At 40.5% G+C, this 22,384-nt stretch overlaps 1 long non-coding RNA gene across 1 annotated transcript in view; it reads right to left on the bottom strand.

Moving 5' to 3' along the window:
* Positions 1–22,384, bottom strand: part of LOC105526162 — a 41,905-nt gene that overhangs the window by 17,288 nt on the left and 2,233 nt on the right. Inside the window, exon 3 of the long non-coding RNA XR_001004033.1 lies at positions 21,301–21,462. This is a non-coding gene — a long non-coding RNA (uncharacterized LOC105526162). The remainder of the gene's footprint in view (positions 1–21,300; positions 21,463–22,384) is intronic.

Genomic DNA, 22,384 nt, shown 5'->3' with positions numbered 1-22,384 from the left:
ATTGTGGATGGAAAAATGATTTAGTGGAGAAGTTTATAAATTTGACAGGCAATAAAAGGTATTTTCAAATTAGACTCATAAAATTATAATACTAAGTCACGATTATGGTACGAAATTCAAATTGTACATTCTTATTAATCCTTCCAAAAGTTTTCTATGCAATCACGGTTTTTTGAACAGAGGCTTGGGGTATTCAGAATTGGTACCTCAGGAAGGTTGCTTTAAAGATTATATGAAGGCTGAATTCCAATGGAAAAGAAAGGATGGCAATTAAAGTCAGAGATTGCAGTACAATCATTGACAGGACTTGGTGACTGATGAGTGGGAAGTGCCAGAGAGATGATCAGAGTCAGGATGTAAGTCTATGTGAGTGGGAGGAGGATGCTGTCATTGGCTGAAATGTGGAACCCAGGAAGAGGGAAGTTTATAAATTTGTTCTGGAGTTGTGGTGAGTTTGGGGTTACTGGCATTTGGAAATATACACAAGGCCAACATGGAGCTCAGAAAGAGGCTGATGATAGAGGTGCAGGTTTGCAGTTCATTCACTTGGAGATCACAGTTGAAGTATCTGGGATAGGTGAGATAACTGAGTTGCATAGTGTTAGAATAGACTAGTTCCCAGAAAACAATTAAGAAATTGAGTGGAAGAAGAGGAGTCAGTGAAAGTGACAGGAATGACCAGAAGTGTGAGAGAAGAACCATGTCATTGTATCGTCTCAGAAACCAGTAACAGAAAATTTCAAGGAAAGTTTATCAAACAGCACAGAAATGGCAAGGTCACTGGGTTTGGTAACAAAGGAGTCACTGGGAAACACTGAACAATTTCAGTGGAGCAGTGAGCTAGAAGCCAGATGGGCTGGAAAGAACATTACAAGTGCAGATTTCAAGGGGGTTTGAGTAGAAGATAGATAGATTTATTTATTCATTCACTTATTCACTCATGCATTTATTTATCCAACAGGTAAAATAAATAAATAAAGTCTCTGCATAAGGCAATTTGCTAGACATTAGGGATAGGTGCCAGCCCTCATGGAACTTACATTCTAGTGGGGACAAAAAATGAGTTAACAGAAAATTAAGGAATTGTGTTGTGATAACTACAATTAAGAAAGTAATTATGTAAATGAGAAAGCAGGCACAGGGATAGAGGTGGAGGGGGAAATTTCTGTAGACAGGATGATCAAGGAAAAGTTAGGAAAGGAGATTTATTTTACCTTAATAGGAAAGAAAGAGCCTATTTGTAGGCAAGAAAGAAAAGACAAAGTAGAAGAAGAAACAAAAGCTGGAAGACAGGCGCAATACTTACAGAGTGAAGCACAGGAGAAATGGGAGCCTGTTGGATCCTGGCCACGGGGGTTGCAGTGGACTTTGGAGAGGTTCATGGACATTTCTTCCTTGAAACGAGATTGAAGAAAGAGAGGAGGCATACAGACCTTTCTCTGGAAAAGAAGTAGAGGAAAGAGATAGAAGCGTACCACATGAGGAGGAGTTCATCTCAGTAAGGTAGACCATGAGATCATTCACCAAGCCAGTGATTGTCCTTTGGTCTGGTGACATCTTTGAGTGACTGCTGCAGGCCAGGAGCTGTGCTAGGCACCAAGCGTGCGAAGTCAAGTAACACAGAAACCCATTTTCAAGGAGTACATAATGGCTTTAAAGAAGAGAGATTTGAAAACAAATTATTACAACTAAGTAAAATAAGTGCTCTAATAGAAATATCCACTGGGTGGACTGGAGTACAGAGGAAGGAGTGATCAGGACTACCTAAGGAGGAGGGAGAGAAGGCGGCTCAGAAGAGGTTTCTTGTAACTTGTGTACTGGATCGCAAAGATTTCAAGTACGTAAAGAGTAACCTGGGTGGGAACAATCTGGCCAGAGGGAGCACCATGTCCAGAGGCAGCCAGTAGCACAGTGGGTTAGAGGAAGCGCCAGTTTAAACCGCTAGTGTGTAAGGTTCAAGGAGAGAATGGGGTAGGAGAAGGAGGTGTCATGCCTGGGCAAAAAAAAAAAAAAAAAAATGGAGAAGTGAGTGAGGGCCAGGCTACTGTTTTCTGTATAAGGAGGCTGGATTTTCTTCCTACAGGAATGGAAGTCACTGGTGAGTTTAAAACAAAGATTTCACATCTGAGGCCATGTGGAGGAAGAATTGGAAGAATTCCTGATGAGAAGCAAGAAAAGCAATGACAGTTTGAGTTTGGGAAACAACTATTGGATAGAGAAAAGGAAACTGAAAAGAGAGGGCCTTAATAGATACAATTAATGAGATTTGGCTTCCGTCTGAATATAAGGATGAGGAAGGAGGAGTCCAGAGAACTACCGGGTTCCTGGCATGGGGAAATCAAGGATGGAGTGCCCATCCCTAAGATAGAAAACAAATGTAGAGGGGGAACCAGATGGGGGGTTAGGATAAAAAAGTTTGAAATTTAAAAGTGGTTAAGAGGAATGAAATAAACAATCAATCACAAGTGGTTATCAAATGGTATGAGGGTCAAGTTGAAGTTAGCCACATGAGTCAGTAGTAACATCACCAGGAGGTGACCTAAGCTTCCCAGCAGAGCTTAGGAGTGAAGCTGAGAAAACAGGTTCATCTTTCCTCTAGAGCAAAGTGTGGGAATGTGAGAGTGGTAGAAGGCCAAGCAGAAAGAGAACTATCAGGCACCAATGACGGTGCAGTTCAATGTGACTAATCTTGAGCTCTGTGCCAGGATAGATGAGGGACTGGAGGAAAGCGTAGTAAAGAGTTCCGGGACAGTGAAGGGAACAGAAGATGCTTCTGAGGTCAAACAGAAGTTCAGTGGGAGACATAGGGATAAGTGGCTATGGTCACAGTAGAGAATTTCAACATATACGATGCCAGAGGTAGAGCACTTTCAGTTGACTTTGAGTTCTAAGATGTGGCTGTGCTCCAAGGGGGCTACTTGCACTGATATGGCTCGGGTAGTGTCTGAAGTTAGATTTGAGAATTTGATCAGAGAGGACAGTAGGCATGGATGAGGAAGTCACTGTGACTCATGGCAGGGGAGGGTAGAGGGCACCCTCTGAGGAAGATGGAGATGCATCCTGAAAGCCCTTCCTGTGGTCTATGAGGATGGGTGCCATCTGCCTCCTGCCAGCCTCTCTTCCTGCGGCCCTGGCCCAGCCTCCCCACTCCAGCCCAGCAGGTCTTCTTTCAGTTCCTTGAATGCCCTGGACTTTGTTTCACCCCAGGGCCCTCACAAATGCAATTTCCTCTTCTCCGAATTTCTAACACCCTTCAGCTTCTGCTCTACCTTCTTCCACTCCAATCAGATCTCATTTTGAATATCACTTCCCCAAGAAGACTTTCCCCAAATCCTCGGGCCTTAAGTCTGTGTTAGAACCCTCTGTCAAACTTCCCCCTATTACCTAGTACTTCTTAGCATTTACCACAATTGTAACTCAGTATTTTGTAATGATTTGCTTATGGCCAATCTCAGTAGATAAGCTTTTTGAGGGCAGACACCTTGCCTGCCTTGTCTATCAATACAACTCAGTCCCTAATGGAGGACCCACTGACGCATTTTTACCTACCCTTGGTCTGTGAGGATTAGAAGTGGCACAATGCAATGTATGCAGTATTTTTTGAACTAATATTCCGGAAATACATTTAAAATATTAAATTTATTTTAATATTTAAAAAATTTAAAATATTAGATTAAATGTGAAAGTAAATGGTTCGGTGGACAGTGAAACAGTTAATCTCCCAAATTAAGACTCTACAGCATATAAATATATAGGCTGCTGCTATATATTTTTCTGTGTGGGTGAACTCAGAAAGAGAACTATCAGGCACCAGTGACGGTGCAGCTCAATGTGACTGAGCTTGAGCTCTGGGCCAGGATAGATGAGGGGCTGGAGGAAAGCCTAGTAAAGAGTTCCAGGACAGTGAGGGAACCAGAAGGTGTTTCTGAGTTCAAACAGAAGTTCGGTGGGAGACGTAGTCTCTCCCGGAGTACCTCGCTGCCAGATCAATCTTCTTTAAACACCATTTTTATCACAGGACTCATGCTTAAAATTTTCAGAGGCTCCATTTCCCTTCCCTACCGCAACTGAAGTCCCTCCACAGACTTGCAGTGGTCTCTAGAATGTGTCTGGGCCCCAGCTCGCTTCTGCTCATAGAAGCCTAGTTCTTTCATGCTTCCATTAACCTGTAGGCCTCATTTTCCCACCTCCATGACTTGGCCCACATTGCCTCCCTTTCTTGGAAGGCCCTCACCTTTCTCCAGAACACATTGGGCATTGTCCCTGTCATTTAAGACCGGCCTCAACTATCAGTTTCTCCGTGGAGCTTCAGCCTCTGGCCCTTTCTTGCCTATTGTTTTAGGCTCCTTTGAATTCCTATAGCCCCAGAGAACCACAACATAGCTCTCAATGTATACTGTCCTGGGTTGTTCAGTATAGATTCTTGGGAGTTATACATGTCTCATAATAAATTCCTCATCAAACCAAGGGGAACCTAAACAACATAGATCACACTTGTCTTCCCCTAGACTGTGATGCTGGTCAGGTTATCTGTTTACTGAATATCCAAACACCTTGAGAAATCATTTTGCCTGAAGAATTTCTTTTCAAATTCAATAGATTTTATCTCTATTTATTTATTTTATTTTAATTAATTTACTTTTTTTGAGACAGAGTCTCGCTCTTTCTCCCAGGCTGCAGTGCAGTCACGTGATATCGGCTCACTGCAACCTCTGCCTCCCAGGTTCAAGCAATTCTCCTGCCTCAGCTTCCCCAGTAGCTAGGATTATGGGCACCCACCACCATGCCTGGCTAATTTTTATATTTTTAGTAGAGATGAGGTTTTGCCATGTTGGACAGGCTGGTCTTGAATTCCTGACCTCAAGTGATCCACCCACCTCTGCCTCCCCAAATGCTGGGATTACAGATGTGAGCCACCAGGCCCGGTTGAAATTTAACATATTTTGGAAAATATATTTTAGCATTGCTTTTCTTGTTTTTCTCCCTAGTCTCCTGTGAGTATATAGTTAATGGGATATGTTTGGATGAATTATAAACAATGCCTTTCTAGAATACAAAATCAACATTTACTGCCATAAGGATCTGTCCCAAGTCAGTTATTTAAGGGCATATGATATTTATAAGTGAGGCTGGACTGGGGATAGGAATTCCTGGTATTCTGTGTATTTTTATAATTGACTGCAGTGACTCTCATAACATATGAAGACATTATTACAAAGTATGTTTAAGGCAATTCAGGACTTTTTTTGTGTGACTCTTATTTAAATAACTATTTCCAGTGATTTTCTTGGCTGTGTATCCCACAGAAATTAGGCAAGCTCAGTCTTTGAATCGCTGAAGGCATATTTCTTATAAAACGAAAACAGTTTTCATTAAAAAAAAATCCACCTCTACGTAATAAATCCGTAAAAAAGAAAACAGAAAGGAAATCTACATAACAAATGCTAGTTAGTTATGTATGTGTGGTTAAGGGCTCACTATCATTATATTCATAAAAATATTAATTATGTGCAGGGCTAGAATCCAAGACATATCTATAACTCCTTAGGAATTAACGTAGAGGTTCATAGTTACTAATCAGCTGAAAAAAAGTCCTTGGAAAATTTAGAGAATGTGAGATTATTTTGCTTAACCGAGAGACATGACACTGGATGGTGGTCAAAGCTTATGAACACAGTTTGTATATGAAGATCGGCAGTTCATATGTCATTCTTTATCCTTTGAGAAAAGGTAACATAACATTTCTAGGTTCAGTGTCCCTTTTGCAAGTAAAACAACAACAACAACAATAAAAAACGTGGTGGAGGCAATTCTGGAATATCCAGGAAATCTGATCTCACAAATGAGGAAGCTCCCAAATATGGGCATAGAGTGAGACCAATTTTCCAGTGCAAATCCTCTGAGGCATATGCAGTTGGGAATACCCTTACTGAAAATTCCTTTTCCAAATCCAGTTTTAGAAGATCTGTTTAACTACTAGATAAAACAGAAAAAAAATTCTAAAACTCTTTTAGATTACTGATGGGAAAAAACAACAGTCATGATGTGGGGAATCACCCAAAGTTTTCTATAGACTCATAGGATCCAAGTAATCAGAGGCACTAATTTCAGGAGCCCTGGTTCAAGTGACATTTCCTTCTGATCCATAACGGGCACCTTCTGTTTCATATTGTCTGTGCATAGTTCACATATGAGGCCAGGGTCATCACCCACACAGAAAAAAAGACAAAAATATGTGTGCCACCCCGACCCGCTTCTGAAAATGAATCTACATCAAAATGCAGGATACAGTCTGAACTTGTACAGTGTGCTGTGTGACTAGACCAGAGCTCCAGCTTGAGAGGTTAGTAAATGTGAAATACGAAGGCAAAATCTGTTATTTCCATTTGCACGTGAATCATATCTGCTATCTGTCATAACCTAGTGACATAAAAGTATTGCAAATCCCCAGAGCCCCATTTGCTCCCTGGAAGGAAACCCCTGATCCCACCGTCCCCAAGTCTGGCCAAGCTAATTTTATCCAGAGAACTAGACAGCCTGGGGTAAAGACTCTCAGCCTAGAGACTAAGAACAAGGATGCAGCAGCCAGACTGTGCTGCCACTTAAAGAAAGCATGACTTTGGTCGTGTTACTTACCCTCTCTTGGTCTCAGTTGCCTTATCTATTAAATGGGTTTAATAATAGTGCTTACTTTACAAAGTGATCATGGAAGTAAACTAGACCTACATATTTTCTGCTTAGAAAACACTAGACCATTGCCAAGCAGAGGATATTAATAAATGCTATATAACTGTCAGCTATATTCATTGTTCTGATTACTTTAATGCCAACCGTGTCCTTGTGTCTTGCCAACAGTCCTCCTGAGGGTTTCTGCTGCCTGCCCTATAAAGGCATCTTCATAAGAACTCTGTGCTGACCTCACCTGCACTTTATAGAACTGAACTTAGTTCTGAATTCCTCAAAGAATTTTCCTTAAAATTGTATGATTGTTGACAACTGCAGTGTAGCGATCAGCAAATTCTCTCTCAGTTCATCTTTGAGTGGGTTGACTCTGAGATCCAGCCAGGTTCTGAGGGACTCTTGTCCTCACAGCCTGTTTCAGTCAGTGATGCTAAGATTGTAGTCTAACCTTGCAATTCATCTCTGTCAGGCATCACAAACGCTTTCCCTGCATTAACTAATTTCTTTTTCTTGTCACAATCACCCTGTTTTTAGCCTCACTTTGGACATGAGGAAATTAAGGTACTAAGACATTAAAAACTTTGCCATGTCATCCTGCTGGAAGTGACAAAGGCTGTCACAGGCAAACCTGACCTCACATTCTAGATGAGGTGCTCCCTCATCTAGTCACCTGCCTGCCACCTGTTATAGTTGGTGGTGATTTCACGAAATCTCAAAACCTGGGCTATCCTCTTTGGGAAGCTCTTCAACCCTTTGGGATCAAGGCCACTGAATTTTCTAGACTGGGGTCAGGGAACTATGGCCTGTGAATTAACTTTTTCACATTTTCAATGGTTGAAAAAACTTAAAAAATACTTTGTGCCATATGAAAATTATGTGAAACTCAATTTTCAGTGTCCACAAATAAAGTTCTCTTGGAACACAGCCACGCTCATTTTATCCACATATTATCTATAACTGCCTTCAAACTTTAATGGCAGAGGTGAAGAGATGTGACAGAGACCATATGGCCCTCAAAGCTGAAAGTATTTACTCTCTGGCCAACCCTGCTGTAGATTCTTGCTGCCCCACATGTGGTGCAGATACTACCAGCGGCAGCAGCAGCTGGGACTTTATAAGCAAAGTAGTACCTCTAAGGATTACTGGGAGGAATAGAGATATTGACTATACTGAACTCATCACAGTACCAGCCACATAGCAAGCAAATAAATGGAAACTAAATGGTAGCTCATAAAATTGTGAACCCTGGACATTTGGGACGCGTGACTTCCTTGGTAAGAAATTCCATGGAAAGTGAGGAAACTGGAGAAACATTTTCATTATATTTGATCAAAAGTGAAGACCAATAATGTATAAAGCTGTCATCGAATAAATAAGGAGCTTCCTGCCTACTCCTCATCCTCCTAATTTCCCCTAGCTATGCCCTGCACCCAGCCACTGCACATGCCACCTGCAGCTTCAGCCCCACCCGAGGCTCTGCAATAACCATGTCCTTAGTCATTGCTCAGGTGAGTCGTCATCAAGTCAACCCCACTCAGAGACCGGCTTTCACCACATGCCCTACATTCTGAAACTGGGTGTCTGCCCTATGCCTCATTTATTCACTCAACAAACACTTAATTGCCTCCCATGTGCCAAGCAGAGGGCCTCCTCTTGGAAATAATATAGCAATAAGCAAAACAGAAGCAAAACAGACACAGTTCCTAGAAACAAGTCTTCCCCTTACACCCCAGTAGGCAGTTTTTTTGTCCAAGTGTCTGCCTTCCTAAAACCCAAAATATTCCACTTCCTCCAAGAATAAGTTCCAGGTTTACTCTCCCAGTTCTTGTAGGAATGAGGTCCTTTGACATCTAGTCCAGCCACATCTCCTGCCAGCTCTGTAACTATGCGTGTCTCCACATACTTCTGTTCCCAGCCTCCAGGCCTTTTCCCCCATTCAACCGTCGATGTGATTCTGACCTTCCAAATACCTTTCCCACCCACCCAGTCCTGCTTCCCATGCCCTAGGCCCTCCATTCCTACTTGTAGCATCCTCTCTGACAGAGCATCCCCTTGGGTACTTTAGTGACAAACCCTCACTCTTTACACGACAGACCTCACCAGCCTGTGTGGGAACAATCCCATGCTGATTGCGTCGATGGAAACTATAAAAGGAATCCTGGCTTTGTTCATTCACCTTTTTTGATCATGGGGTAGTCCTTATGTTTGGTGACTCATATTGAAATGCCTTGAGTGTTCTCTTCCCTGGGCAATCAATTTCCCCTGATTCATTGGCCACATGCTTTTCCCTTGGGGAATAAGTAATTTGCTGGCCATTTTTCCTACTTGCTGATGTGTTTCTCAGAGGTTGAATAGGTTACCTGGGAAAGGCCAAATGGAAGTGTGACATAAGTAAGTTTTCTGCCAAATGAAGGCATTAAAAAATTAAGACTATTAAACAGATTACTCCTTGGATATTGATAGGATGGCATTTTCTGTTCACATAAAAAAGAAAACCTTATCCTCCTGCAAATGCAGCTGAAAAGATAGTTGAATTTCCTAGGATATTCAGACTGATTTTCAAGATAGACCAGGAACTATAGCACTCAGTCACGGTACAATTTTATTAACAAAAACAAGGTATACACTAATAATACCTAGCATGACAATGCTTCTGTTCCAGATGAAGGAGCATGCTCTGACATGCAGTCAAATCATATTTCAATTTATTTTACAGTTGGTTTTATTTAGCTTCTTCAAAATCAGCTAAATTAAGCATTGTGGTTAATAGCAGAGACTTTGAAGACAAGCAAATTTCCAGCTGCAGTTTTACCAGTTTCTAGAGCTGTGACATTAACCCTCAGTTATTTTGTCTGTACCATGGGATAATGATACCTACTTCAGAAAATTAAATATGATAAAGCAAATAAAACAGTTAGGTCAATACCTACTATACAGTGAGTGTGCCGTAAGGTGTATTACACATACGGATATGGGGTGCTGAGTGTCAGGAGACAATAAATCCAGACTCTCCATGTGATTGACAACTGAGCAATCTTATCAACCCCCCCCGTTACCCTATGGAGGGAGATCCTCTACCTTCAAAACAAAAATAAAGTAGCTTTAAAAGCTATAATGTATCTTTAATATTTTCTTCATCCTCTCCAGAGTTGTCAAGAGAGATGTGAAATGTGCCTCTTATACAGTCACCTCTTTCTGGGTCCTGATATTTCCCTTGATCAGCAGGGCAGCCATACCCTGAATGTCTCCTGTCCAAGGATGGCCACAGTTACCCCTGGTGGGACTTCTGGTTATCTCAATTCACCTTTCACGGAGGTGAGCTGGACATAGTGAGGGCGACCTAAGTAGAAAAAGAGTTCCTATTTCAAGGGTAGAGCCAAGTGTGAGTCACAACCATGGAAATTTGAGATTATTGAAAGACCGATTTATCTTATTAGATTAGTCACACATAGTCCAGGATATGGCGATAAGTGTGCATTTGTCATGCTTTAATTTTTTAAGTGTGTGTTATGACCAGGCACTGACTATTATCTTCACTTAATCTTTATAATAACTCTTTGCAGGAAGTACCATTATTATCCCCTCTTCATATTTAAACAGTCTATGACATCTATACATAGAAACTTCAAAATACTACTGAGGGACACAAAAAGTTAAATAGAAAGGCATATCATAATCTTCAGTAAAAAAGGTCCAATATCATAAATACGTAAAGTCATCCTAAATTAATTCATAAGTTTAATGCACTACCCCTCACAAAATAGTAATTAATTTTGTTGGGAGTTGGGAGAAGACTAGATTAATGGATACTAAAGTTCATATGAAAAAACAAGTAACATTAGCCAGGAAAATTCTAGAAAAAAGTTAGAAGATATTCTATTAGATAGTAAAGCATGTCACAAAATTCCAATTTAAACAATGCTTTCTTTGCCTAAGAACAGATAAAAAATTAATGGAACAGACTAGAAAGTCAATACATCAAAATATACACAGAAGGGTTGGGCGCAGTGGCTCACACCTGTAATCCCAGCACTTTGGGAGGCTGAGGCAGGAGAATCCCTTGAGTTCAGGAGTTCAAGACCAACCTGACAACATGGCGAAACCCTGTCTCTACTAAAAATACAAAAATTAGCAAGCTGTGGTGGCAGGCACCTGTAGTACCAGCTACTTGGGAGGCCGAGGCAAAAGAATCACTTGAATGCGAGAAGCAGAGAGGTTGCAGTCAGCCCAGATCGCACCACTGCACGCCAGCCTAGGTGACAGAGTGAGACTCTGTCTCAAAAACAAACAAAACACACACGGAAATTTAGTATATGCTAAATTCAGTTGGCAATGAATGTATTATTTAGTAAATGGTATTGTAACAACTGGGTGGCCATCTGGAGAAATAAAATAAAATTAAGTCTCTACTTACAGCTTAAAATAAAATAAATTCCAGATGGAACAAATATTTAAATATGAAAAAAAGCCATAATTTTTTTTAATTGGGAGACTTTATTTATTTATTTTTTAATTTCAGAGTGGGAAAGATCTTTCTAAATATGACTTTAAAAACCCAGAAGCTATAAAACAACTTTTGAAAAACTCTGCTTGGTTGGTCCTTTGGAAAGACATGCAAGATAAAAAATAAAATAAAATAAAACTCTGCTTGGAAAACTATCCCATATACAAAGTTAAAAGACAAACTTTGCATATACAAATAAAAATACATGTATATTTGCAATTCGTACAACAGACTAAGGATTAATCCCTATACATAAAGAGTTCTTAAACTTTGGTAAGAAGGCCAATACCCAAGGAAAAATGCATAAAAGACTTAAGCAGTTACAGAAAGGGAAATAAAAATAGTTATTTAAGGCTGGGCATAGTAGTGCATTCCTGTAATCCCAGCACTTTGGGAGGCCCAGGTGGGAGGATTTCTTGAGGCCAGAAGTTCAAGACCAGCTTGGTCAACATAGCAAGACCCCGTCTCTACAAAAAAAATTTAAAAAGTTAGTCAAGCATGGTGGCACACACCTGTACTCCCAGTCACTCTAGAGGCTGAGGCAGGAGGATTGTTTGAGTCCAGGAGTTCAAGGCTGCAGTGAGCTGTGATCATGCCACTGCACTCCAGCCTGGATGAAATAGTGAGACCACATTTGAAAAAAAGAAAAAGTTATGATCCACCACATTGCAGCATTGGGTCCTGTAGAAAGAGACTGGAAACTGCCTAAATGTCCATCGATAGTTAAATAATGGTACAGTCATATCATGGAATGCTGTGCAGCCATTAAAAACAAAATAATGTGGATTGCTTGTGTTGATATGGACATCTCCAAGATCTTTTCAGTTAAAAACTATGTAAGCCTGAGAAAAGAACCTTCCAGAAGTTGAGAAACTTGCCTAAAATAACACTGCTATAAGGAGGGTAGTTGGTACTAGAACTCAGCTCTGTCTCAGTGCAGACCCCTGCTTATATCAGGATCTGGGCACTGCCGTCGTTATACTGTGGGAAAGTCACATTGCTGGTAAGATGGGGAGGGTCACTGGATGCCCTGTTTTTGTGACTCCGTGGATCCATTGTTTCTTTGGGCAGTTTTTCAAGGAGTAGAGGACAGAGCATGGGATGAAGTATTGACTATAAGACTGACCTATTGAAAAATTGTTTCTTGAGCACTTTATTAATGCTTTTCCCTTAACATGTGTCAGAGACATCCAGGACAAGCAGGAAGGTAGAGTGTCCTTGATCCTCTTAGGATCACTGGAGCCGATTTGAAGCTGAGGGATCTAGCATTGGTGATATGGTTTGGCTCTGTCCCCACCCAAATCTCAACTTGAATTGTAGCTCCCATAATTCTCACATTTCGCGGGAGGGACCCGGTGGGAGATAACCGAATCATGGGGGCTGTTCCCCTGTACTGTTGTCATGGTAGTGAAGAAGTCTCATGAGATCTGACGATTTTATAAGGGGTTTCCTCTTTCCCTTGGCTTTCATTCTCTTTTTGCTGGCTGCGATGTAAGACATCCCTTTGCTCTTCCTTCATCTCCCACCATGATTGTGAGACCTCCCCAGTCACGTGGAACTGTGAGTTACTGAAACCTTTTCCTTTATAAATTACCCAGTCTTGGGTATGTCTTTATTAGCAGCATGAGAACAGACTAATGCAATTGGGAAACATGAAAGTTTGTTCCCTCTGTCCTCTGCTCCTTGGAAAACATTTTGTACCTTGAAGAAAGCTAGATATTTATGGCAAAACCTTTTCCATTCTGAAGGGAAAAGCACTCAGCAAACTGAGCATTGACAGTAGTTGAAGGGCATGTGGCAACATCCCAAGTCAGTTCACAAAAGGAAATAAAGGCACAGTTCTTATCTAGTTAAAACAGCTTGGGGAAAGAAAATGGGCAAGGGTTATTACCTAACTTGGCATTTGGCCCAGAAAAGAAAGGTTGGCAATTCTTTTCTTACAAAAACTGTCAGGAAACCTCAAATTATAATCCTTGCTTTAGAGTTACAGGGAATTTTTCTTTCCTGAATCCCAGGGTACTTGACATATATGAATTATTTGGCCCTTGGAATGCTTCCTTAAAAAGCAATTACTGCATTAATTTTTGTATAGGTGGGGAAGTTAAATAAGATTAAGGTTTGAAGAATTTGCAAAACAATGTAAAGGCCCAACCTCTGGCATCTTTTCAGAAACTCCTGACTTTAAGTGACCGTCCACTTAGCCTCCCAAAGTACTGGGATTACAGGCACGAGTCCGGTGCCCCGGTAAATCTCTGTCATCTTTTTGTCTTTTCTTTTTTTTTTTTTTTTTGGAGACGGAATTTCAATCTTGTTGCCCAGGCTAGAGTGCAATGGCGCCATCTCAGCTCACTGCAACCTCCACCTCTCTGGTTCAAGTGATTCTCCTGCCTCAGCCTCCCTAGTAGCTGGGATTACAGGTGCACGCCACCATGCCCAGCTAATTTTTGTATTTTTAGAGATAGGGTTTCACTATGTTGGCCAGGCTGACCTCAGGCAATCCAACCACCTCAGCCTCCCAAAGAGCTGGGATTACAGGAATGAGCCCCGCGCCCGGCCAAATCTGTGGTTATCTTTTCTAACCTCTAAATTTGCCTTCCCTTGGTTTAGTGTTTACTGCTCTTATGAAGTGAGGGAAACCCCACTTGGCAAAAGCACATTGGTATTTCCTAGAGAGGCTCTGGGTTTTTTTTTTTTTTTTAAGTTGTTGTTTGTTTTTACTTTCATCTATTTTAAAGTTTCCATGGTAGCATGGTAGAATGTGGTCTATTGAGCAGTCAGAAAGCCTGGGTTTGATTTCTGGTCTGCACTAACCTGCTATGTTCCTGTCATTCCGATTTACCTCACTGGGGCCCAGTTTCTTCATGAGGAGAAACTCAATGAGGAAATTTGTGTTAAATCAGATTAATTGTCAAGAATTACAGTATTATATAAAGCCAATGGAAGCAAGACTGTTTTGGTTGAATTTGAAGAGGAACCATGGAGGCACATCCTTTCTTGCCCTTCCATCTGCATGGCTTGAGAATAACCTTCATATCCTCTCCAAGGAACTCTAGAATTTCTATGTAGAAAGTAGCTTGAAAATCATCAGTCTTGATGGTTTCTAAGCTCTCAAACTTTACTATTCAATAGTTCTATACCTGTAAAAATAAGTAAGTGTGTAAAGGAATTCTTGAACTCCCTTGCAAAATACGCTTTACCCCCAAGATATGGAAAACAACCAAAAAAATGCCTTGTTGTAGCTTTTAGTTTTATTAATTCCAAGCAAACCTTAGAATAAAAAGTCTTCTCCTGTCTATAAAGTGAGCAAATAACAACTAACATTTATTGAGTGCTTACTATGTGCCAGTCACTGTTCTAAGCACATCACATGTATTAACTTATTTAATCCTCCTAATAACCCTAAGTCCTATTATTATCTCCAATTTTTCAAAATCAAAACCAAAGCAGAGAAGCAAGTAACTTACCCAAGGTTGTTTAAGTAGTAAGTGGCAGAAGAAGCTTTGAACCCAGCAGTGTGATTCAGACCCTATACCCAGATTCCTATGTTAAATGTTATCCACTGTAATATCAAATCATATACAATTTTCTTGATGGAATCATAGAAAGACAAAATAGTGGAATTGGAATGACTTAGGGACCAATGAATCCAGATCCTTCATTTTATAAATGAACAAAATGAGGCCAATTTAAGAAGGGAAAAAAATAATCTCTTAATCTCTTGGCTCAGCAGAAAGTTCCACCGTTTTTTCTAAAGTTTCTCAAAATGATTTCTATAAGACTTTGTACCTTAAAGACATAAAAACAAACAAACAAACAAACAAAAAAACAGTTATTGGCCAGGCACATTGGCTCATGCCTATAATTCCAGCACTTCAGGAGGCCGAGGAAAGAGGATTTCTTGAGGCCAGGAGCTCAAGACCAGCTTGAGCAACAAAGCAAGACCCCAACTCTGTAATAAATTACAAATTAGCTGAGTATGGTGGCACAAGCCTGCAGTCCCAGCTACTTGGGAGGCTGAAACAGAAGGGTCGGTGAAGGCTACAGTGAGCCCTGATCACACCACCATACTCCAGCCTGGGTGACAGAGTGAGACCTTCTCTCTAAAAATAAATAATAAAAATTTTAAGAATTTGAAAATTAAAAAAAAAAAAACAGGTATCAACTCAGACAAACAGAAGCTTTAAGGCTTAGAGTAAATGATCATTAGTTTAGAAAGTTATTAATGTTTCGTTGTGGTGAATTTTTTATTTAAATTATCCAATTTAGCACTAGAAAGGCACTTTGAAAACAGCAGCATCCAGAGTTCTGCATTGTTCGCTCAGTTATCACAAAGTAAACAGCTGTAGCAAGGGAATAAGACGTAGCAGACTGTGCAATTCTGAACAATTATAGTTAAAATGCCTAAGGCCAAGAATTTTTCAGCCACCCAAGAAGTACAATAATTTTCTCGAAGTTCACAGCCAGGGATGTATGTATGAATTAAGTTATTTCATAAAAAAAGTCTTTTTCAAAAATCTCAAATCGCATACTTGCTCAAGTTAGGATGTTTGACACCATTGAGAACCAACCAAACAATGACTGTTTGGTTCAACCAGAGAACCTAAGAACCAACCATGAAAGCGTCAAGAATCAAGGCATTTCTTACAGGTTTATTTCACACCTGAATTGTAACAAGTTGAGTGTTCCCAGGGGTACTTCTTAAGATACCATAAAAGTAACTTATTTCAGAGAAAATTACATTTCGTTGTAGAGGTGAAGCATAATGCTTCTCTAGTTGTTTTCTGTAGAGAGCTGAACATATCTCAAGATAGATTTGGTAGATTTATTTCAAGTATGAAAAATTCAGCAACCCCTCCCCAACCCTCTCCTCCTCCCTACAAAGCATATACTAAAAATATGGCAACTGCAACATATTCTCCTAATATTCTAAATGCTCTCTAATTAAAACTAGTAATCAACAAGGCTAAATTCTAGGGATTTTATGAAAGCAAAACCAATTAAGAAAAATAAGAACATTTTTCCCATTAACATAAAACAAAAGATTGACACTTTTGCATGTAAGTTCATTTACAAATAAATTTTAAAAAATTAAAGTGCATGAAAAAACATTTTAAAACTTCTAGACATTAATATGGGAAAACAGCCAACTTACTGTAATCAAAAGAATAATAAATTTTCTAAACAAAAATAAAATTCTAAACCCCCAAACCACTGAATGGACCCCTACTCTCAGCCAAGGGGATTTCAAAGAAACCTAAAAAACTAGTGCAGGCCATGATGGGAAGGGAGGGTCGGATATGCCTCCTTATACTCTCCTCTCTTTGGAATTCAGGCACAACTGACCAGCATTAACATTAAAACAGAGATCTTAAGACTGACAAAACAGACATTTTGTAGCAATAAGATAGCAATATGACAGGAGGCCCTGAAAGAAATCGAAGTATTTTACTTCAAAATATATTTATTTGATACATTTTGAAATGACCTGGCAAAGCTGTCTCTTGTAAGGAAACTCTCCATTCAGTAGATAATTCTCTCTCCTTTCCAGGTCTTTTCCTGATCCAGGAGAGATTGAACTAAGAGTCTGGTACCTTTTAAGGTCTGATAGGAGATATTTACCACCTACTACTCTTTCTGAAGCCTGCTACCTGAAGACTTCATTTTCACAAGAACCTTGGCCTCCACAACCACCCGCTTATCTTAACCCTAGGCATTTCTGTCTTAATTCTTTAGAAAGAAACTTAACTTTTTCAACCAACTGCCAATCAGAAAACCTTTGAATTCAACTATCACCTATAAGCCCAACACCCTCCTTGAAGTTGTCCCACCTTTCTGGACCAAACCAATGTATACGTTATATACATTGATTGATGTCTACCTATAAATTCTGTCCCCCTAAACTGTGTAAAATCAAGCTGTAACCCAAACACCTTGTTTGTATATATGTTCTCAGGACCTCCTGAGGCTATGTCATGGGTCATGGTCCTCACATTTGGCTCAGAATAAATCTCTTTAAATATTTTATAGAGATTGGCTTTTTTTTTTTTTTTTTGTCAACAGCTTATAAACATCCATGTTAAACATACCTGGCCGAGGGTCAGTGCATCTCTCCCTTGCTGATGATTATTCATTCAAACATGAAAGGGGAAAATAACTGGTCTAGTCTTTCTCAGGAACACACACTCTTTTTAGAGTCAGACTATTTTCTTCTTCAACGAGTTAAGTTTTATTAGAGACACATAGTAGTATATTTGGAAACTTAAAATGTAATAGCAGTACCTCTTCTTTTCTCATCTTCTGTTTATTCCCTTACCTACCTAAAAAGATAAATCACTAGGATTAACCCAACACTTAGGCTCAGTAAACTGCATTAACGTGTTTGGACTCTTAAAATACTGTATTTCCTCAATTTTATGACATACTATTTTTTAACATTTTAGTATTTCTAATATAGTGATTAGTTTAAATTTTTACATAAAAAGCCTCAAATGCCAGAGAGTGAAGAGAGTTGGTTCTCATTGCCTGTGCATTTGCAAGCTTAAAAATGTCCAAAGGAAAGGTATCTTTTCATTCATCCACCCAATCGTTTCATTCATCTAACAAACTGTTATTCACTGAGTGCCTGTTTTGTACCACGTACATTTCTGGGCACAGGGAGTACAGAGTACAATGATAGGCAAGCATCAATGGCAGACTCTCAAAGAGTCTCATTCTAGTAGGGAAAGGTGGATGATAAACAATTAAACCAATAAATAAAGAATTTTCAATTGTGATAAATGCTTTAAAGAAAACAAGACAGAAAGATCAGGAAGTGGGGTAAGTCAGGGAGGTTTCTCTGATTAAATAACATGTAAGCAGAAAGCTGAGTGCTGAGCAGTTGAGAGGGCAGTCCCTGTAGAGAAAAAAGTAAGTGCAGGGCCCTGAGGCAAGCTGGCCTGAGCTCAGCAAAATCAGGGAACACAGAGACTCACCCTGTTGACTCATTTACATGGCTAGCTGGACAAGAAGTTCCATTTAACTTAAATTTGGATTTCTATCTCTTGAACAAAATATCTTTCAAAAGATACATTATGATGCTGGACTAAAGCTAAAAGAGAAAAACGCAGAACTAAAGTCCATTGTTTCTAGTAAAGCAATGGCCCGTTTGGTCCCTATATAGAGATAAAGCTGTTTAAATGTGTCATGGAAGAATAGACCCACTCTCACAACGAAAGGCTTAGAGGGAGCCAAATTCCTTTCCAAAGCTGTTATTGAACAGAGCATCTTAAAGGACTATCTCTGTTTCCAGCAGACCTTCAAGAGAAGTTTAAAGGAATATGTAACGTCATAGTCAATTCTAAATTACTAAAAAGGCCAGAAGAGGCAGATTACTGCAAACAGCCTATCTGAGCACTGCAGTACACAATTGTCAAAGATCAAAATCAGCTCAGAGGAATCACAAAACTCCAAGAAGCCTTCAAATCAAACATGAATGGTGACAGTGAAGAAGAAAAACAAATGTCATCGCATCAATAAACGCAGGCTAAGTGAGTAAAGGAAGAAACGTGTGCACATTTCATGCAATGAGGTTGTCCCCCTTCCAATCTTGTTATTAAATCCATAATGTGTCTTACAAACATGGACTCTAAGAATCATAGAAATACCACAGCTCTTTCTCCAGCCTGCTAAAGTGCTTGGAATTTCCACCGTTAAACTCTAGGAAGTTCTGTAAGAACATTTTTTTCAAGAAATATAACACAGTAACACATCGCAATCTGTTTGAAAAACGAGCATGATTTATCTTACCAGCCAGTCCCAGAAAACAGGTCTCTGAAAGAATGGAGGCCTTTAAAACGTCTTTTTTATGGAGATGGCTCACAGCCAAAGGAGCAGGATTATAGAGACCCCAAACTAGATTGAAGGGATTGAGGGACAAATGAAGAGAAAGGGGAATGTCAAGGCAAATTTTCACAATGGCTTGCACTATTCCAAGTAGCAGGAACTAATTTATCTCAGAAACACATGGCTTATTGCTAAAACTAACACTGCATTCTAGCTAATTCCTAATAACACCCATTTCTGGGCTTTCTGTCATCCTATTTGGTCATTAATAGCAGCCATCGCAGAAACAAAAATGAAACTAAGAATTGAATATTTATATTTATGATGTAAAAGAAAAATTACTTTGCCAAGTGTTTCAGGCAAGTGTTGACAGGAAATCAAACAGAATTCACAGGGACAGTGGATTTACTGACAAGTTTGAGATGTCAGCATCCCATGCTTTCAAGCAAAGTGGAACAGAAGGAACTGTACTTGTCATTACACCAACTGCCTCCCTCCCAGTGGAGGGTCTTTGTTCCTGGTACTATGACTCATTGGGGTCACTAAGGACATCAGTTGTCCCTCCACCATGGTGGGTCTTGGGTTTCTCCATTCGGTCCGGATAACACCTGTAAAGGATCTGAGGTCCCTAGATAAGAAGCAACATTCAGTAGAATTTGGCATTCGTAAGATGACGAAATCTATGACATCGTTATCCCACTTCTCACGCTTATAATCCACAGAGAGCTTCTCTTTATTCTCAGAACTAGCCTTTGTAGTGATCTTGAATGTGCAAACATCACTCTTCAGTAATGTTTGAAGCAGAATTTGAAAATCTGAACCACGATTCAAAGCTATCCTGTAATAACTAAGCTGCCATAGTTACCTAAGGGTGCTTCCCAATATGTTTTCTATGAATCTGCCTTTCCAATAGAGCACAGTGCAGGGAAAAGGGGAGGGAGCAATTGTATAAAAGACACAAAAGGTCCAATTTTAGTTTGGCCCATGACTGCCATGCCCTGGAATTCTGTAAACTCTCAGAAAGAGAGTGTCACTGATTATTAAAAATATATAATTTCTTCTTTTTTTTTTTTTAATTTTTAGAGACATAGGTCTTACTGTGTTGCCCAGGATAGACTCAAACTCCTGGACTCAAAGGACCCTTTCCTCTCAGCCTCCCGAGTAGCTGGGACTGCAGGTGCATGCTAATTAAGAATGAACAACCAGGGCCTCACGTCTGTAATCCCAGCACTTTGGGAGGCTGAGGCGGGCAGATCACGAGGTCAGGAGATTGAGACCATCCTGGCTAACACGGTGAAACTCCGTCTCTACTAAAATACAAAAAATTAGCCAGGCATGGTGGTGGACGCCTGTAGTTTCAGCTACAAGGGAGACTGAGGCAGGAGAATGGCGTGAACCCGGGAGGCGGAGCTTGCAGTGAGCCAAGATCGTGCCACTGCACTCCAGCCTGGGCGACAGAGCAAGACTCCATCTCAAAAAAAAAAAAAAATCAACAACCAATAAACTGTTGCTGATTCTTGATTAAGAAAGGCTCATGAACTATGTTTGAGCTCAGCAGGGTCGCCTCTCACGTGTCACAGGTGGTGCTCTCTTTCATCAGGTTCTTCCTGCTCCCCCCATCTTGGCAAGCACATGTTTTTTACTGCATGGTACAGGGATACAGGCTGCAAGCACAGTCTCACAGAAACCGTTTAATTCCAAGAGGTCATGTGTGCTCATTTTACACAGTTCATGACCCATAAACCCCGCATTGGTGTCAAAATGGCATGTAACTTAGGAACGCTCCAAAAATATTTCACATAATCAGAATTCGTTTTTCATCTAATAAGGAGACATATTTTTTCTCCTAAGTGTCTACTAGATTTTAATAATTATTCTCTTCTTTAAAGAGTTCTGTCCATCTTGACAAGGCCTATAGCTCAAATTAAAGTCTCCTTCAAGGCTTTTCGGCATTCTATATCTCTTTGGTTTCAACTTATTCAACAAATCTCCCCAAATTGTATTTCCCCTTTTTTCCATAAGAAGTCATTCCATCTATACTCTCTCCTTCTCTTCTATTCTTTCCTTCTGTTTCGCCAAGAAAATTGTCATTGGTCTTGTCAATGCATTATATAATAGAAGGGGAAAAGCCAAGGGTACAGCCCAACACAGCGCTGATTTAGAAGGTGGAAAGGACAGTAAAGACTGCCGGGTGGTGGGAGTGACAATTCACAAGCCCAGCAGTAGAATCATGGAAAGTGGAGTTTGAACAAAATCGAGGGCTACAGACCACTCCTGCATCTGACTGCTATTACCTTGTCACAAATCCTGGCAGGCAAGATGACAAAGCATTTACATCAGGACAGTTGGCAGTGGCAGGTATGAACATGGCCCCTCGGGCTTGCCACTCCTCCTTACTGCACTCCCAGCTCATCACACCAGAGAGCAAGACATGAGCCAGACAGGGGCAGTGGAAGCTGCAGGAGGAATTGAAGCCATGGAGCCAGACAGAGATGAGAGGGAGCAGGCCAACTCTGTTTACAAAGGAGCACCAGCGGGACAGTGGTGTGAGGACTAACATTCCAGGCAGGGTCTTTCAGATACACGATCTTCTTCTGTCAGCTCAACTGAAGCCCAGGAGGTTTCCTAAAGGTGGAACCAAGATCCTTCTACCTCTGAAGCTGCATTCTGTTTTGAGAGGCTGGGAGACAGGGCACCAAAAGAGTCCCTGTCTCATAGGATCTTTCCTGAGAGGAATGGTCTAATAAGACTGGTCATTAGGGGCTTTGGAGTAACACAGGCTTAATGCCACAGGTGACTCTGCCCCTTCTGGTTGTGGAAACTGCACAAATGTCTCAAGCTTCTTAAGCTTCATATAAAAAGCATATATAAGCATATAGCAAGTACTTGATAAATGTCATTTTAGAGCCTGTCATTTCTGCTAGCCCTGAATTCCAGCAAGGTCCATTTACAATGGATAGCTGACTATCCATTGTTTGAATGTTGATAGCACATTTGTGAACAAGATGAGAGGACAAATAACAAGAGGTTTGGAACTGGAAGAAATTCCAGCCATCGGTTTTAAAAGACCAGGACCAGTCTTCGGAGAGGCCACTAGTGACACCCTGCTCTAAACTTCTATTTTTTTTTTTTTTTTTTAGACGGATTCTCACTGGGTCACCCAGGCTGGAGTGCAGCGGCACGATCTTGGCTCACTGCAAGCTCCGCCTCCCGGGTTCTCGCCATTCTCCTGCCTCAGGCTCCCGAGCAGTTGGGACTACAGGCGCCTGCCAACACGCCCGGCTATTTTTTTTCTATTTTTTAGTAGAGACGTGGTTTCACCGTGTTAGCCAGGATGGTCTCGATCTCCCGACTTCGTGATCTGCTCGCCTCGGCCTC

The sequence above is a fragment of the Colobus angolensis genome, unplaced genomic scaffold (assembly GCF_000951035.1).
Source record: "Colobus angolensis palliatus isolate OR3802 unplaced genomic scaffold, Cang.pa_1.0 Scaffold58, whole genome shotgun sequence".
Taxonomy (NCBI): domain Eukaryota; kingdom Metazoa; phylum Chordata; class Mammalia; order Primates; family Cercopithecidae; genus Colobus; species Colobus angolensis.
Note: the sequence above shows the minus strand (reverse complement) of the source record. Positions and strands in the feature narration are given on the sequence as shown.